This window comes from Hibiscus syriacus, unplaced genomic scaffold, assembly GCF_006381635.1.
Source record: "Hibiscus syriacus cultivar Baekdansim isolate YM2019G1 unplaced genomic scaffold, ASM638163v2 tig00111779_pilon, whole genome shotgun sequence".
Lineage (NCBI taxonomy): Eukaryota > Viridiplantae > Streptophyta > Magnoliopsida > Malvales > Malvaceae > Hibiscus > Hibiscus syriacus.
In genome coordinates this window covers 1,247,703-1,268,382 of record NW_024063176.1, presented here as the reverse complement: position 1 = coordinate 1,268,382, position 20,680 = coordinate 1,247,703, and the positions used below count along the sequence as shown (strand labels likewise).

The 20,680-nt window shown below is 31.6% G+C and overlaps 1 long non-coding RNA gene across 1 annotated transcript; it reads left to right on the top strand.

Moving 5' to 3' along the window:
- Window positions 1-9,678: 9,678 nt before the first annotated feature.
- LOC120170298 lies at window positions 9,679-17,602 on the top strand. Its single transcript, XR_005520758.1, has 3 exons — window positions 9,679-9,706; window positions 10,015-10,155; window positions 17,564-17,602. It is a non-coding gene; the product is annotated as an uncharacterized LOC120170298 (long non-coding RNA).
- The last annotated feature ends 3,078 nt before the right edge of the window (window positions 17,603-20,680 follow it).

The window sequence follows — 20,680 nt, the reverse complement described above, 5'->3', positions numbered from 1 at the left end:
TTTAAGAAATTAATACTTTTTTTATAGAGATACGTCATGTGGTTTGTTGAAAAACTAACTTTACCATTATTATTAGGGAAGTGTAAAAAATTTGTTTCGACCCATTTGATTAAATGATTCATTGATATGATTTGAAAATTTAAATATTTGATTCGTTTTTGGATATATATTTTTGAATTAAATATAAAAATTGGATAATTAAATTAGATACATCTCGTCTAAATTCTAATTTTAGATTATCCAAAACTCTAATAATGCTTTTAGAATTTAAGCGCCTTCAACTCCATAAGTGAGTAGCCCACTAAACCTCTAATCCTATATCTATATTTTGTATAGAATATCTATTATATCTTGCATACAGTCGGTAAATATAAAATTTAAATTTAAATTCTTTATCAAATTAAGTTTATGTTCGGATTCAAATATCTAGATATTTAATATAAAATTCTGAATATCTGAAAAATCATACATTCATTTTTTTATTATCAAATACTGATCACAATTTTAGTGATTTGAACTTTTCGATATCTGAAATTTCAGGTCAAATAATATCTGATATTCGAAAATAAACACTTCTATTTACTATTTACATAAGTAATTTTAAAATGGATATTATTAATATAATAGTGTTGATTGATATTATAATTGATTTAATTATAATAAATCATTATAATATTAAATCAACATTATTATATTAATATTATAATTAAATCATTATAATATTAAATCAACATTATAACGTTGATTTAATATTATAATGATTTAATTATTATAATCAATTAATTTAATTATTCAATTATAAATTATTATATTTAATTATATAAACTTGTCATATAATTGACTCGCGATATAAATTTAGAGAACAAATATAAAAATCACAATTAAGTTGCACAATTTTAAACATATGGGCTAAATAAATATATATTCTTTATAATAGAGTTCTTTTTAGTGTCTACCACCATATCATAATTATGGGTTTAATATCAATATATATATATATATATATTGTAATTATTAGTGAAGTATAAAATATTTATATATAACTTTATTTAACATGAATTTAATCTTTAGATGAATAATTTATAATTATTTTATTTAAAATTAAAAAAATAAAAACACTACCAGTAACACTAGTTCAATTTGTGACTATGATAATATAAAAGTTCAATTGAAAAATCACCACCTAAATTATATTTATTTTTTCAACGTGGTACATAATTTTTTGGGGGGTAAAATTAAGGAGAAATGGATGCTGAAAAAATAAATTAAGGATTTGATAGTGACATTGAAATAATTAAGGAAATAGAGATGTTTCTATAGTGATTGGTAAATTTGTCGATAGATGATGATGACTTTGGTAAAATACGAGGAAAACTGTGACAAAGTCGCTAACAATTGCCGAAAACGTTACTCCATTTTTTCGTATATTTTAATACCAAATTGTAAATAAATGATATTATAAAATTAAAATAAGAAATTTTCATAAATCAATGATAAGAATTTTCGGCCGTCTTCTTTAAACTAACCAAATCATTTTTGGCTTAATATAGACTATTTTCACCCGAAATTCATCAATACTTCACCTAAATTTTCATGTATAAAATCCTTATTATGCTACTACACTCATCTACAACCATTTTAATTAACTTATATCATCTCAACATCTTATTATCTCCCATATCTCATCCAAGTTCTTAAAACCAAGAATCTTACTAAATTTTCCATGTAATCCAAACTTTGATTTAACACTTATAACTTCTTATTCACACCTATGACAAGTTAAATTCAACTTCTAAATCCATTTATACATCCTTATTCAAAATTTCACTTATCCACTTCCTATCTTTAATCCTTCATAACTTACAAATCTTTGAGATTTTTATGACCTTTTTCATATCCATCATCTTTCCTAAAGCTTCATTAATCAAAACCATGCTTGAATTTGAAGGATTAATCAAAAGAAATCAAACTTACATTGGGCTTGGGTGCTTCACGCTTGGGAGAAGAAGAAGATGAATAAGATAAGTCTCTGGAAACTTATTTCCTCAATTATGATTCACATGGGTATTATAATACCCACTAATTATTATTTTATTCTTTTATTTGCTCAATGACCCTTTTGCCCTTTTACTTCTCATTCACTTATTAATTCATCCTACACGAACATCTTTTAATTAATTCCTTCACTTTTTAATTTATTTAATTTGGTCATTGAATTTAAAAATCTTACACTTCAATCACTAACCCGGTATTGAGGATGTTACACTCATAGTACTCGTATACCTTGAGTTCTCAATAGAGTGCATGGGCTTATAAAAGATGTAGAGAGTGTGTACAGGTTTGCATGTTAATATGTCATTGTGGTTTATATTGATTCCTATATGACAGTGTGGATTTATAAGGTAATATGCACAATTATTATTAAATACTAGATTATATGTTTATGATTATAGAAATTCTTTATTATATGTTTATGCCTCACTAAGTCTATGACTTAACGTGTAAGTGTTTTACACATAGGTACTAAGAAGCTCGAGGACCAGACTTGAGACCGGCAGAACAACATACCTTCTCAAGAGATCATATCAGAAGTTATAAATTGCACAGTAGGTATTTTGTTGTATTAAAGGTGTTGGTATGTAAACAAATGTAGATTTACGTATGATCCGAGTCGGGTACGAGTTGGGGTGTTATATTTAATGGTATCAGAGCTACGGTTTAGTCGATTCTCGGCATAAACCGAAGTCCAAAGTGTCTTAAAAAGTGTACTTACCAATATAGTAGTAAAAACTTCTGATCTGATAAGAGTAATGAGTATGTTGTTTAGCTAATAGAGATATTTGGTTATGTCTTATTAGATGTCCGGACAAGATAGCTCCCGAAGTGAAGCGGGAGATGAGAGATTAGCTGAGAGCAATAATTCACTTACCCTAGCCAGGCAAGGTGAAGAACATGCACCTTCTGGAGTGCCTGTAAGTAATCAAGATATGTTCTTCAGGACGTTAGACGCGGTATTAGCGCATTTCCAACCTCTTGCTACTTTAACTCCGAGAATGAATATTGCGAAGGAGTTGAAGGGATTAGGAGCTCCAGAGTTCAAAGGTGAAGTCGAGGAAGGTCCTGTTGCTGCGGACCTTTGGCTCAACAATGTAAAGATCATGTTAGAGGAACTCCACTGTTCTGATGTGGAGAAGTTAGACGGAGTCGTCTTCTTGCTTCGTGGGAAAGTAAGAATTTGGTGAACTAATGTTACTATGAGGATGACCAGTGATCAAGTAACATGGTCTCTGTTTCTTGATGAGTTTAAGCACAAGTACATAGGAGATCAATTTATCAAACAAATGAAGCAAGAATTTCTGAACCTGAAGCAAATGAATCGCACCGTGTATGAGTATGAGTTCAATAAATTAAGTCGCTTTGCAACAGATATATTGCCTACAGAAAAATATGCATGTGAGTGGTTTATTGAGGGCTTGCGCCCAAAGCTTAAGGAAATGTTAATCGTGTTAAACATGTCCTCATTTCAAGAGGTGATCAATCGTGCTAAAGCTCTAGAGATAGCTTAAAATGAATAATTTGGGGAGCAAAGAGCCCAACCGTCTAAAAGAATTGGGACTTCATCAAGTTCTGCACCACCCAAGAAAGGAAGAGATTCTGAATTTCGATCCTAAGTAAGGTCTAAATCGATGGCATCGTCCGCTAGAGGATCAAATCAAATAAGAGTTGGAAGACTCAATCAGTAAGGTCTGGTGATGAAAGAGCACAACAAAGACATTGTCAGATTTGTGGAAGATATCATGGTGGGACATATAGAGTTAAATCTGGAGCTTGTTTCCGATGTGGGGAAACATGACATTTCATGAGAGATTTTCAATTAGGAACAAAAGAGTCTGTACAGCCGGAACAATCTGTTTTGATATCTAAAAGAGGACGGGGTAGAAGTAGAGGAAGAAATCAGACAGAATCTTCTACTCAACAGGAAATACGCTCTACGGCTAGAGTATATAATCTCAAGATCAATGAAGACTGTGATGATCCAGAGATAATAGTAGTATCTTTTATTGTACAGTAAATATGTTATGCTATTGGTTGATTTGAGCTTGCATACCCATATATGAGTAGAGAATGGGAAAGAGAATTGAGAATTTAGTTAGAAGTCAATTGTAGTAATATTATAGTAACAAATCCATTAAGGCACAGTGCTAAAGTAAACAAGATATGTTGGAGGTGTTATATTCGGATTTAGGGAATTGAATTCTCTGTTAATCTAATGGAGTTATTCTTCAAGGGATTGGAAGTAATATTGGAAATGGACTAGTTATATAGTTAGTATGCAAATGATGATTGTAAATTAGAAAGGGGTACAACTAATCAGCTTAGACGAATTAGAAATGTCAGTGTTAGAGGATAGTTGTTATGAGGAAAAATATTAAAAGAGCAAGTGATGAGAATATGGTTTTGGAAGAGTTTAAGAATGTGTATATTAGTGAGTAGTTTAAAAGATAAAGGTAGATGGAATATTTGAATGTGAATCCAGGAAATAGTATTAGGGATAAGTAAAAATGAAGGTTTAATAAGTTAAGGAAATAAATGATGAGTTATTTTGATTAGAAAGGATATATATGTGGATGATTTGACGAAGGTTTACGTTTTGCTTTAGAGAATTAGGTTTAATAACAAAGTAATGTGATAGCGAATGTATTAAAGTTAAAGGATTTGTATGTTTGACGGAAGTTAAAGATTTACATGAAAGTTTAAGATAATAAAAAATTGCCCGTCCAGCTCAGTTGGTAAAGCGCAAGGTTCTTAACCTTGTGGTCGTGGGATCGAGTCCCATGGTAGGCAATTAATAATTTTGACTGCCAGAGGTCTTCCACGGAAGCTGTTCTCAACCTGGCGTTGGGGGCAGCCTACTACCTTACCTCCCACTCACCCCATTATATATGGGAATAGGGTCAGCTAATTTTTTTTTAAGATAATAGAAAGGGATAAGTATCTTATGATTGGAATAAGGATTTTACAAAGGAAAAGTTAGTGTACATAGTATTAACTATTGAAATTACAATAAGAGTGTTGCTTAAGGATAATTATAAGTGATATGAAAAGAGTAGGGAATGTATAAAGGAAAAAATAATGGAAGTCAGGTTATGATAACCAGAGAGATCAACTAAAGAGGTAATATGTGAATATGAAAAGGAGATGCGTAGACAATGGCTTAATATATTAATACAGTGAAAATTCGAGGACGAATTTTCTTAAGGAGGGAAATTTGTAACATCATCAATATCAAGTCAGTGATTAAATTGAAATATTTCAGAATTTGTTGGTCAAAGTATATAAATTGAAAAGTTTGGGGACTTATATGAAAAATGTTGTATAGGATTTAATTATAAATAGGGAAGAATTGAAGGACAAAATGGTCATTTGGTAGGAAATATAATTTAATTGAGAGAGGATATATATATATATATATGGTTCCACGTGTAAAGGGGAAGGAAAAACATCAAGCCTCCAGAGCTTTCTTTCTCCTTCCTTATTCCTGTCGTGAGTTCAAGCTTGATAAGGTGAGTTTTCTGATTAGTTAATTTCTTGTTGAATTTAAGTTTGGGTTATGATCATTAGATGATAACTAAACCTAAGGAAGGCTTAAGTTATCTTAAAATCAAAGGATGCTGAAGTTAGGAGAGATTAAAGATTAGGAGCTATTGAATGGAATTTTGGAATAGAGTTCACAATAAGAATTGGAGATTAAATTTGACTTGTCAATGAATGAATTAAGAGATATGAGGTGTTAGAAGTGGATTTAGAACATGATGAAAAATTGAGTTTACTTTTTGAATTCCAAGGTTGGATAAGATTTTGAGATTTAAGATGTGATAAATGGGTATTAATTGGTTTAAGTAAGAGCATGTAAGTTAGGGATATGAAATGGGTTGAAATATGGCACAGTTGAGCTAAGTTGAGTGATTTTCGTGCAGAAAATGTGAATTTTGTGCTAGTGTGCATCGGTACACATTCAACATGTACCGATGCATCAAGGGTAAATTTTCAAAAATTATTCAGTGTGTATTGATGCACAGGAAGTGTATCGATGTACCCCTTAAAATGAATACATCGAATGTAATTTGTGTATCGATGCATAGTTAGTGGATCAATACACATGTTAAGGAATGTACCGATGCATACCTTAAATAAAAGATGAAATCAACTTTTGTTTTAGTATAAGAGATGGAAGATTAGAGTATATCAAGTGGAATACTGATATATTTATATCAATGTATAATTATGTAGATATTGAACGTAAATTTCTTCCTGAGAATCAAATAATTAAAATCGATTCAATTCAAACAAGGCTAAGGTGAGTGCATACTAATTGTAAATGATGTGTATGGAAATAAGACTCGCATTGAGTCTAATTCCAATATTTGATTATATAAATATATAAATGTTAGTATATGTGGTTGACATGACTATTATGTATGCATGAACATATGGATAGATTAATAAAGGTTATATGTTAATTGGTGTGATAAGGATATATAAATAGTTATATGATAACAATGTATAAATTATATGAATTAAGTCTAAGTGATTAAATGAAAAAGGAAAATAGAATATAAGTTAAAAGATACTGACATAAATTAGTATACAAATGTGTCAAATAAGTTATATAGGAAAGTTGATATGCTTAAGTGGATTATGGCCTAAACTTATTAAATGTTATTTGATTATGAGATTTTACCCGCATATTATATTATACTGGATAAGAAACTAGGAGTTTATATATTATATGAGATGAACATAAGAGGTTATGTGAAATGAACTAGGTGACTATATGAACATATGAAAGTATGACTAAGAGCCATGTGATATGAGAGATATGATAATGAAATATGAGGCTCCATAAGAATATTACATAATATGTGATATAAATGTGTTATGTGATCTGTGTTGTATGGGAATCATATGTGAACAAGAGATGACAATGATATACATGCCATATGAACACAAGAGAAGTGTTATAAGCTAAGTGACATATGATTATAAAATCATATGAAAAGTGAAATGTATATGCGAATATGTGAAATGATACGAAAGAGAATGCCCATATTATATGATATGAGAGCTATAGGTATAGTTGGCATGCCAAGAGTTGAGGGTTACCTATGTCTTTCGAGATATATGGATAATTTACCTATGTCTTTCGGGACATATGGACAGTTACATATGTTCTTCGGAACATATGGATAGGTCCTTCGGGACATAGATTTTATATGCCACTTAGTGGATTTTATACGAGCTGTGGTGACAGCATATGTGTGCACAACCTCATAGTACTCGTATACCTTAAGTTCTCAATAGAGCGCATGGGCTTATAATAGATATAAACGGTGTGTACAGGTTTGCATGTTAATATGTCATTGTGGTTTATATTGATTCTTATATGACAGTGTGGATTAATAAGTGATTAATTGGCATGATTATTGAATCGAAGAGTACTAGTTAAATATGGGATGTTAAGATGAGTTAAAGTGAGATAAGTTGATTTGAATAAGTGTGGTTGAGTTTAAGGGCTTGAAAGAAGAGTAAAATAAGGAATTTAGCTGAGTATGGTTGATTTTCGGGTCAAAATAAATAAGTTCTGGGCATGGGGTATTGGTATTGTTCATCAAGTATCGATACTTCCAAAGCAAAATGAGTAGATTTTGAGCTTGGGGTATCGATACTGAAGGAACAATATCGATACTATAAGATTAAATCGGATGAAATCTTTAAGAGGTATCGATACCTAAAGAGTAATATCGGTATTGGTTAAAGGGGGTATCGATACCAAGTGTTTAGTATTGGTACCATTATCAAGTTATAAATATAGAATGTCAAAATAGTATTGGTACCTAGGGGGTATCGATACCATAAGAGGGTAGTATCAATACTATAGTTAGAGTACCGATATTATTAAGCTTGAAATGGTAAAATAAGTGGTTCTTTCAGCCTAAGTTATATTGATTAGTTATAAGCGATTGAACTCCGATATTCATATAAGTCGTATAATTGTGTAGATATCGATCGAAAGTGAGTATCTGATGAGTCAACAAGATAAGATCGAACAAGAAAGAGATACGTGTATGACTTGGACTAGTGAGGCTAACGTGAGTGCATACTATTGGGTATATAATGTTGGGAGGAAATAAGACTTGTGATGAGTATATTTCCAATTATTAATATGATTTATTTTTGTACATGAGTGCATGCATATGTAATTATGTATATACATTGTTATACAAGTCTATATGATACATGTTATGTGATAATGAACTATGTGAATATATGAAAAGTGAAATAAGCTAAATATTGACCTATGTGACTATGTTTGAAATGGTATAAGCTATGTTATTATAAAGTATGTAAATACATGTCTATGAGATACGTCATGTGACTATGAGCTATGTGATAATAAGTTATGTGATTACATGATCACAAGATATAAGCCATGTGACGTGAATTATATGATAAGAAGCTATGAGATTATATGCCTATGTGATATGAATATGTGAATATGTGACAAATATAATGATAATTCTCATGTTATGTGAGATGAGAGCTAAGGGTATAATTGGCATGCCAAGAGTCGAGGGTACTATGTGGTCCTTCGAGACATATATGTAATCATTTGGAACATATATGCGGTCATTCGGTATACCTATTTGGTCCATTGGAATATATATATGGTCCTTAAGGAGAATTTTATGTGGTCTTTCGGGACATATATCTGGTCTTTCGGGATATTTCTACGTGGTTCTTCAGAACAATTTTATATGACCCTCAGTGAGAATTTATACGACCTGTGGTGACAACATTTCTACACAATCTCAATGTACTTACATATCTTTAGTTCTCAATAAAAGAGATAACATAAAGAAACCTTGTGTGATGTTATGTGCTTTGTTTGTGAAATGTATGGTATAAAGTTTACAAAGGTTAACTACAAGATTATATGTCCTAAATGGATTAATGATAACGATAATGACAATGATTTGATTAGGATAATGATGATATATGTGCATGTATATAGTTTGTTATATGAACTGTTATATGATGTTTGTATAATATTCTTATATGAAATGTGGATTGTTCATACATTGTTAAGTAATTAAAGTTCCATTATATGTTTTATATGTCTCACTAAGTCATAGACTTAGCGTGTGAGTGTTTCACACGTAGGTTTCGAGAAACAAGAAGATGAGCAAAGATAGGCAAGTCAGGTCAGCTTCTCCTTTCCAAAGATCATAAAAGTATTTGATTAATATATATTTTATTATATGGAATGTAGTTGGCATGTAAATAAAAGATTTGATAAGTTTTGTAAACCTTTTTGTGGAAATTATATAAATTACGCAGTTTTATTTGATAAAAGTTGGAATTTTCATTATCTTGTACAAGTATATGATTTGAAAAGTCATTGAGACACATCGGACTCGTATCCGAGTTGGATACAGGTGGGGTGTTACACTTTATATTAAATGATTAGGTTTAGAATAATCATCATTTCATCTGATTTATATATATATATATATATATATATATATATATATTTTTATTTTTTCAATTTTATATATATTTAGAAAGTGGGGGGTTATCTGACGAAATAACCGTCGAAATTTAAGGCACCTCGATGCTGGTTCAGTTGGCTCAACAACTGATTCAAGTAAGAAATAACCTATTTGTTTAATTTAATTGTAAGTTGTCTGCTTTATATTCTCTTCAATGGGTTTTTGATCTCTATGGATTTCTATGACTCAAAGGCTTCATTTTTTTAAACTAAAGGACTTGTGTTTGCCATCTCTGTCTGATGCACACCTGGACATGTGTTCTTGATATATGATCTTAGAACTTTCTGGATACAGGAAATCCTGAGAAAAATTAAACATAATTGTTTATAACATTCACACAAGTTCGACTTACGAAGATGGATTTATTTAGATATTAAGATTCATGATTTTTTGGTTAATGCAGGAATTCATGAACATTCACCAGTATCCAATTACAAGGAGCAACTACACAGACTCGAGTTATAGGTCCCCGTTTTCGCAGTTGGGCAACAGCACATCTTCACTTTCGTCCCAACCCTATGGCGGATACGGAGGATCTTCTAGTGTAAGTGTTTACTCTACTTTTAGGCTTTAAGAGACTTATCGTTTACCTTATTAGACTTTTCAGGCTCTTTTGTTGGAATGAATTTGTCTGGGTGTTATTCTGTTTGGGATTTACAACGGGGGGGAGTGGGTGAGGAGTGCATACTCAGGTTAAGTTTCAAAAAACTTATATATAACATATATGTAAAATTATTAGTTCACATGAATGCTTTCTTCATAACATTTGATGTAGTAGGATATTATTAGATGTAATGTTTTTATATCCAACTTTGACAAAACTTAAAACTTGAACTTTTTTGCTAGTTCTACTTGAATTATCCGATAAAAGTAAAATAATAATAATAATGTCATTTGGGGTGAAATTCACTTACACTGTAAAATTTATTAGTTTTACACGAAATATAGCTATCAGATGAATCTAAATGAATGATTGAGATTAAAACCGTGTGCATTAGTATTATCCAATGAAAATAATGAAATAATAAAATTTTAATCTCAACCATTTATTTAGATTTATCTAATTAGTACATTTTCATGTAAAATTGACGAGTTAGTGAATCTTATCCCGTGTCATAATTTGAGCACATTTTAGATTAATTAGTTAATTATTATTTTTATATAATAATGATGCCAAAGATAATATTTATTGTTAAATATTGATATTTTAGAATTAAGTAATTTAGGTTTAGCCTTTTCACATGACATATCAAAGTTGAAGTATGTTATGTTTTTCTCACTTGAGAAAAAGTCTTAATAATATTTAATTTTCTAGGGTCAAATATAATTTATCGTTTTTTGCATATTTATTATAGGGTGAAAATCTAATTTTAAAAATTAAGATTCGAGTATTAATTTTTTAAAAAGAATCTGGTAATGGATTTTATCATTTAGAATATTATCCATTGATATTAGTGCAATTAAATAATGAATGGATATACCAATTGTTGAAATTTAACCAAATATTCGGTGCATTAATGCACCGAATGTGCAAGTGGAATTGTGGAGTCAATAAAGTAGCTTCAAATTGTTGAAATAATAAAGGCACAACTACCAAATTGAGTCCCTAAACTTTAGGATATTTATAAGATTAGTCCTCAAGTTTCAACTATAAATACCCTAGCTCATTTAGCTTCAAAACCATCCCAAAGCATTCTAGCTTTCTTCAAATACTAGAGAGAATTTAGAGAGTTTCTTGAGAGTTATTTTCCCCTTTTTTTATCAAGAGAGAATTATCATTGTTTTCTCCTTGGTAGATCGAGAGAAGTTGTAATTCCTATTTTCTCATAGTGAAATTCTTCTACCGTTGCCCGTGGTTTTTACCCTATTTTATTTAGGGGTTTTCCACGTAAATTTTGTGTCTCTTTTTATCATCATTTCTATTTTCTCAAATTATCAGTTGCGATTTTGCTCTATCCGATAGCCTTCTTCTGCAACAATTGGTATCCGAGCCAGATTTGAGTGTGTAATATCTGCTTATTGTCTTTGTGGTTGCCACCAAAAGGTGGATCATCCAACATAAGAAAATAAGAAGTTATTACCCATTTTTTGAAGGTTCTAGAGAACTATTCACGATAGTGAAATAGTGGGAGCTATCCGTAAAAGAAGCTATGGCAAAGAAATTTGATATTGAAAAATTCAATAGGAGAAATTTCTCATTGTGGAAATTGAAGATGAATGCCATCCTGAGGAAAGACGGTTGTCTAGCAGCTATTAGTGAAAGGCCGGTGGATTTCACAGATGACAACAAATGGATCGAAATGGACGGGAATGCTATGGCAAACTTTCATCTAGCATTAGCAGATGAAGTATTGTCAAGCATCGAGGAGAAGAAGACATCTAAGGAGATATGTGATCATCTCACCAAATTGTATGAGGCCACATCATTGCACAATAAAATTTTCCTTAAGAGGAAATTGTACACTCTCCAGATGCCAGAATCTACTTCAGTGACGGAGCACTTAAACACGCTGAACACTTTATTTTCTCAACTTACATCCTTAAGCTGTAAAATAGGAGAACAAGAACGTGCTGAACTTCTACTTCAAAGTCTACCGGATTTGTATGATCAACTCATCATCAACTTGACAAATAGTAATGTCACCAGTCTAGTCTTCGATGACGTTACAGCTGTTGTTCTACAAGAAGAAAATCGGCGCAAGAACAAGGAAGACAGGCAAGTAAATCTGCAACAAGCAGAAGCATTGACAACGATGACAACGATGAGAGGGAGATCAACAGAACGTGGCCAAAGCAGCAGTCAAAAATATGGTAGATCGAAGTCGAGGAGCAAGAAGAATTTAAAGTGTTACAATTGTGGAAAGAATGGTCATTTGAAGAAGGATTGTTGGAGTCTAAATAAAAACTCCAATCCACAAGGCAATACCGCAAACACTTCAGATGATGGAGATGCTCTATTTTGTGAAGCGTCAACAACCGTGGAAGGTAGAAAGAGATATGCAGACATATGGCTCATTGATTCGGGAGCAACATATCACATAACCTCAAGAAGAGAATGGTTCCATCATTATGAACCTGTCTCAGGAGGATCTGTGTATAGTTACAATGATCATGCCTTAGAGATCATTGGCGTGGGAACCATCAAATTGAAGATGTATGATGGAACAATTAAAGTTGTTCGAGATGTGCGGCACGTGAAAGGCCTGAAGAAAAATTTATTATTCTACGGATTGTTGGATAATAATGCAAGCAAGATTGAAACACGGAAAGGAATCATGAAGATGTTCCGTGGAGCGCTTGTGGTGCTGAAAGGTGAAAAGATAGCTGCAAACTTGTACATGCTGAAGGGAGAGACTTTGGTAGAAGTAGAAGCCTCTGTTGCCTCATGTAGTTCAGATTCGGCAATGCTATGGCATCAGAAACTTGGACACATGTCAGAACAAGGAATGAAAGTCCTTGTGGAGCAAAATCTACTTACAGGCTTAACAAAGGTATCACTTCCTTTGTGTGAGCATTGCATAACAAGTAAGCAGCACCGGTTGAAATTCAACACATCAAATTCTAGAGGCAAAAGTGTTCTAGAATTGGTTCACTCTGACGTATGGCAAGCACCAGTTACATCCCTAGGTGGAGCAAAATACTTTGTCTCATTTATTGATGACTACTCCAGAAGATGTTGGGTGTACCCTATTAAGAAGAAGTCAGATGTGTTTTCCACTTTCAAAATCTTCAAAGCGCGGGTGGAACTTGATTCTGGAAATAAGATCAAGTGTTTCAGAACAGATAATGGAGGATAATACACAAGCGAAGAATTTGATGACTTTTGTAGGAAAGAAGACATCAAAAGACAGGTCACAGTGGCGAACACTCCTCAACAAAATGGAGTGGCAGAGCGGATGAATGGAACCTTGTTAGAAAGAACAAGAGCAATGTTGAGGGATGCAGGCCTAGAAAAATCATTCTGGGCAGAAGCAGTCAATACCGCCTGTTATTTGGTGAATCGAGCTCCATCAACTGCAATAGAGCTGAAGACACCAATAGAGATGTGGACTGGTAAACCAGCTGATTATTCAAACCTCCATATATTTGGAAGTATTGTGTACGTGATGTACAACTCCCAAGAAATCTCAAAGTTGGATCCAAAATCCAGGAAATGCAAATTCTTGGGGTATGCTGATGGAGTAAAGAGGTATCGCTTATGGGATCCCACTGCCCGTAAAGTGATCATCAGTAGGGATGTCATCTTTGTAGAAGATAAGCTACAAAGAAAATAAGACGATGATAGCACTGAAAAGTCAGAGACTACACAGATTATTCTGAAGCAGAACTAACACAAGATGAACAAGAACCAGAGAATTCTGAAGCTCCAACAACTCGTCAATCAGATCGTGTGAGAAGACGTCCCAATTGGCACTCAGATTATGTTATAGAAGGTAATATTGCATACTGTCTTTTAACAGAGGACGGTGAGCCATCAACATACCAGGAGGCAATAAACAGCTCAGATGCTTCACTGTAGATGATGGCGATGCAAGAAGAAATCGAAGCCCTTCATAAAAATAATACATGGGACCTTGTGCCACTACCATAAGGAAGGAAGCCAATTGGTAACAAATGGGTCTTCAAAATCAAGCGAAATGGTGACGATCAAGTTGAGAGGTATCGTACAAGACTGGTGGTCAAAGGATATGCTCAAAAAGAAGGTATTGATTTCAATGAAATATTTTCTCCTGTGGTTCGACTAACAACAGTTCGAGTAATTTTGGCAATGTGTGCTACATTGGACTTACATCTAGAGCAGCTAGATGTTAAAACAGCTTTTCTTCATGGAAATGTTGAAGAAGAAATTTATATGCTCCAGCCTGAAGGTTTTGAAGAAAAAGAAAAGAAGAACTTGGTTTGCAGGTTGAACAAATCTCTGTACGGTCTAAAGAAGGCGCCGAGGTGTTGGTATAAGAGATTTGATTCCTTCATTATGTGCCTTGGATACAACAGACTTAATGTTGACCCTTGTGCTTATTTCAAGAGGTCTGGTGATAACGATTTTGTTATATTGTTGTTGTATGTGGATGACATGTTGGTTGCAGGACCCAACAAAGATCATATTGAAGAATTGAAGGCACAATTGGCTAGGGAATTTTAAATGAAGGACTTGGGATCGACAAACAAGATTCTAGGGATGTAAATTCACCGAGACATAAGTAATAGGAAGATTTGGCTTTCATAAAAGAATTATTTGAAGAAGATCTTGTAACGATTCAACATACAAGATTGTAAGCCAATTTCTACCCCTCTTCCTATTAACTTCAAATTATCCTCCAGTATGAGTCCTAGCAGTGAAGAAGAGAGGATGGAGATGTCTCGAGTGCCGTATGCATCAGCAGTGGGAAGTTTAATGTTTGCTATGATATGCACAAGACCAGACATTGCACAAGCAGTGGGAGTGATTAGTCGGTACATGGAGAATCCAGGCAAAGAGCATTGGAATATTGTAAAGAGGATCCTAAGATACATCAAAGGGACCTCAAATGTTGCATTATGTTACGAAGGATCAAACTTACTTATAAATGGGTATGTCGATTCTGACTATGTAGGGGATTTGGATAAAAGCAAATCTACTACAGGATATGTGTTCAAAGTTGCTGGTGGAGCTGTAAGCTGGGTTTCAAAATTGCAGTCAGTTGTGGCTACATCCACAACAGAAGCAGAATATGTAGCAGCTACACAAGCCAGTAAAGAAACAATTTGGTTGAAGATGCTATTGGAGGAGCTTGGGCACAATCAATAGTATGTCTCTCTGTTTTGTGACAGTCAAAGTGCCTTGCATCTAGCAAGAAATCCAGCATTTCATTCAAGGACAAAGCACATACGAGTTCAGTACCATTTCATTCGTGAAAAGGTGGAAGAAGGGACGGTAGATATGCAGAAGATCCATACCAAAGACAACATAGCAGATTTCATGACGAAGGCGATCAACGCTGATAAATTTACCTGGTGTCGATCCTCTTGTGGCCTGTCAGAGACGTAAGCAACATGATGGTACAAGGTAAAAAAATGGTGTGAAGATATGATTGCTCCAATCAAATCTTCAAGTGGGAGATTGTTGAAATTTAACCAATTATTCGGTGCATTAATGCACCGAATGTGCAAGTGTGCAAGTGGAATTGTGGAGTCAATAAAGTAACTGCAAATTGTTGAAATAATAAAGGCATAACTACCAAATTGAGTCCCTAAACTTTAGGGTATTTACAAGATTAGTCCTCAAGTTTCAACTATAAATACCCTAGCTCATTTAGCTTCAAAACCATCCCAAAGCATTCTAGCTTTCTTCCAATACTAGAGAGAATTTAAGAGTTTCTTGAGAGTTGTTTTCTCCTTTTTTTTATCAAGAGAGAATTATCATTGTTTTCTCCTTGGTAGATCGAGAGAAGTTGTAATTCCTATTTTCTCATAGTGAAATTCTTCTACCGTTGCCCGTGGTTTTTACCCTATTTTATTTAGGGGTTTTCCACGTAAATTTTGTGTCTCTTTTTATCATCATTTTTATTTTCTCAAATTATCAGTTGCGATTTTGCTCTATCCGATAGCCGTCTTCCGCAACACCAATTAGCTATAATAACAACCCCCAAAGTTAATTTAAGTGATAATTGATTTGTAAAACGCAATCTTAATTTAGACAATAATCTGAACTAGGTTTGACTTGAGAAGCAAACCTTCTTTCAATTGAAATCCAATATTAGTTTAGGAGATTTCATTTAACTCGAAGTTCGACTTGAATTTTTGGTAAAAACATATATTCGACATATATAAATGATTTTTATTTTTATTTAATAAAATAAGATTTTAATTAAAAAACATAAATGATTTTTTTATTTAATAAAATAAGATTTTAATTAAAAAAATATATAGATGGATATTATAGTAGTTATCACTAAATATATAAAAAAAAAAGTATATCATTGTCTCGAGTCGGATTGAGAATTTCATACTTATCCGGTTCGAACTTAACCTTATGATAATTGTGTCCAGTTAAAACTTCGGGTAAAGTACTATTCGTAGTATGAATGCATGGAATATGTTAATGAAAACATTTTTTTATTTTTTAATCTAAATTACAAAGAAATTATTATTATTATTATTATTATTATTATTATTATGTAAAATATCTCAAGATAATCTTTAGAGTAAAATGTCGATAAAATAATATAAATATAATCTTAATAACTAATCTAAGTCACTACTTGCGTATTATATATATAAATTAAGATAAAAATGAGCATATTTTTTTAGCACTTCCACAAGATAAATATAAAGATACCAATAATTTTTATTAACGGTTCACTTGTAATTATTTTGAATGGCTATTTTAAAATATAATTATATAATATGATACAAATACATGTAAAATTTGCATAAATCAAATTATTAACATATCAGGATTGATACAATTTTATAATTAATATTTTCCTTAAATTTGAGAAATTGAGAAAATAAATTATTAACTTGTTAAAATATATATATAATATGATTATAACGAGAAAAAATAACAAGGAAGAGGAGTATCACTATAGGCTATAGCTGGGTTATTCGATTGTATTAAGGGTGGAATACACTGTAAGTCCCTCATTTTTTGTAAGATTACAAATGAGTTATTAGATTTTAAAAAATTACAAATAAGTTACTATGCCGTTAAAATTGAAACATATATTAACTTTTTAGTCATAATTAGGTTGTTCAATTTATTGATTGTGACAATCGTCACTAAGACAGAAAAACCTGTAAGTATGATTGTAATCTTTCTTAATTTAAAATGATTCATTTATAATTTTACTAATAATTTAGTGATTTTTAATATTTTCTATATTTAATATGTTATATACTTTGTTGCAATCTTCTATTTTGAAACCAGTTAAGCGTTTATTATTTCTGATGATGCCCATTGTTGATTATAGGTTCAACTTTTAGATGATAATTCAATGTAGATTACGCCGCCATCAAGATATTAGAGCCATAAGACACGGATCTCCGACTTTGATGTCAGCAGAAGTGATGCTCCGGTGACGCCAAACGAATCGAATATTTTGTAATTTACTGAACATGGTTTGTGCCATTACAATGAAGCATCCGAAGAACATGATGGTGGGTTTTAGTCGGTGATAGTCCGAAAACCCGATGATGGCCTGAGGTGACGGATTTTACGCAAAAAATAAGGAAGTTGAAAATTATCTAAACTTCACGCCATATATGAGAATTAGCATAAAGGAAAAGAAGTTAACATAAAGAAAAAATTTGTAAAGAATTAAACAGTTGTGAATAATGATGAAGTCATAAATATTTTTTAGGGTGAATATACACATGTGTTTACAACACAAAAGTATCGTATAGGTGTGTACACATACCTTATAAAATTTGATGTGATGAATGTGAGTAGGGGTGATGGTTAGAGATGGATATGGGTTGGATTGAATTATTGGTTAACTTGACCCAACTTGATAAAAGTGCATCTTTCGTTCAAAACTCAACTTGACCTAGGTTTAAGATTACTTCATTCGACTCAAAACTTGATATGTTATTTGAGATAAAACTCATATTCATTTTGATTTGATACAACTACATATATGTATATATAATTCTTAATTTTATTTAATAAAATAAGGATTTAATCAAAAATAAATAATACAAAGAGAGGTATTATTGTAATTATTCCTAAATATATTGTATAATTACATTATTTTTCGGATCAGATATTTTTTACGTTAAACATGAACCCGATCCAACTCGAATTTATATTCTAAAAACCGATCTGAATCCGAACTCGAATTTCTTTATAAAGAACTCTGACTATATTATGTCGGGTCAGATCATAACTTATTGAGTTTGGATCTCGTGTCTCGTTTCTGGATTAATCACTGTTATAGAAAATTATAGTATTATTGTTATTTAAAAATTCTAACAGATATTAAATTTTCAAACGTTAAAAATTTAAGTGTAGTTTTAGAAACATTCATAAAACGTTGTGAATTTTGGTGTGCCATTATTTTTCAAATTTCTTAAGGCCCCTTTTAAATTGTTAAATGGTTCCCTTAAAAAGAATGAGAGAATTAATTTAGTTCCCATTATTTTCAAAATTAAATAGTTATAGACAGTTGATTACAATGTTGATTATATATAATTTTTTAAAAAATTAACGGTGATGCTGACATACCACTCAAAAGTAATGTTATGACATCATTGAAAGTTTTTAAAAGAAATAAAACGTCAACAGTTTTGTTAATTTTTTAACGTCATATAACTTAAATGAAATAAAAATGCAATATTATGTATAATTTTGAAAAAAAATAATAGTTGGGTCACTAAAACAAAACAAAAATGATAGTTGAGATACTAGAGTTGTAATTTACCCTTATAAATTATATATAAAATTTAAAAAAATTAAGGAATATTAATTTACTCAAATTCAAAATTAAGAAAAATTTAAAAAAAAATCTTATTTTGATGATGCTTATTTAACCTATTTTTACATCTCATTTTTATAAATTGTTGTTAACGTGTATAATTTATTCATGAAATTGTAAGCATAAATGAATGAATAATAGTATTTTCATAGTTGAGTTAAAGATAAAGAAATCAACTACGAGGTTTAGACGGCAGTTGAAAGAGGAGCAAGTGGCATGTAAAAAGGCTAAAATACATGTTAAGTTTTCCCAAAAGGCATCAAATGAGGAAATTCACAAGCTTAGGGAGGATCTAGAAAAAACACTGAAGAAGCATGAGGAGTACCACCGGAAAAAAGTCGAAAGCAAGTGTACTATCATCTAACTTTGCTATAGACGCAATTATAAAATTTATCACCCAAATTTCTAGAGCTATAAGTAATATTGCATGCCCAAAATTATTGACATAAATGAAATAGGAATGAGAATGGAATTTCAAAATAAATGGATAAATACATTTTAATGATGGTATATTATGAGACATGATGGATACATGTGTTATATACATAGATTAGATACATGTTATACTTTGTTTTAAGCATGTTATATGATAGTTTATTAGGTATTTAATGCATTTTAGCATGATCATATTAAATTTAGGGACTAAAAGATTAAATAGTTGAAGATAAGGTTGATTGAACATTGTTGTTGAAATCCAATACAACTTATAGGTAAATATATAATTATCATTTAGGATATAGATCTTGGGAATATTTTAGATTAATATAGAAAGAGTATATGTGTAGATATATCCATAAAATAATCTAGATATTTATATTATTTAATATTATGTCTAAAATTATCTATTAGAAGAAACTAGATATTTGTAATGTTAAATGGCTAAGATGTTAGCATGTGTCAACAATCTAATGACCACTAAAATTTATAAATAGGGGATTTTGACGAGCATAATACCTCTTCTCTCTTCTCTGTCCTCTCCTCTCCAAAGGTCAAAGGGATTTTCACTTAACTCGAAGCTTGACTTGAATTTTGGGGGGTAATATATACTATAAAAAATATATATATCATCATCTCGAGTCGGATTGATATTTTTTTCATTCTAAATACGAATTTGATCCGATTCGAACTTAAATTGACCTTTTAAGGATTGTGTCCAATAAAAAGGTAGGGAGATATAACGAAAACTAACTCAAGGCACCAAAAAAATTGGTTTAATATCATGGCTTTAATAGAGATTAGTTATAGCATGTAACAGAATTGTTGCCGGCTAATGGGCACCAAAATACTATAAAACAACTACATGCGTCCATTCCAAAATCAATGAAAGAAAAAAAAATAACGATGAATCTAATTTTTCCCCTCGCTTGCACTTCCCTTTTCCGGTCTCCTCCGGCGACCCCCGATCCCCTTTTTACTCCCAAGCCACATTTAGGTCACCGCTAAAAATGAAACATATATTCTTATATTTAGCTATAATTAGGTTGATCAATTTATTGATTGTAACAATTAAGTCACTAAGACTGAAAAAATTATGTTTAATATGTTATATACTTTGTTGCAATCTTCTGTTTTGAAACCTTTTAAGCATTTATTATTTCTGATGATGCCCATTGT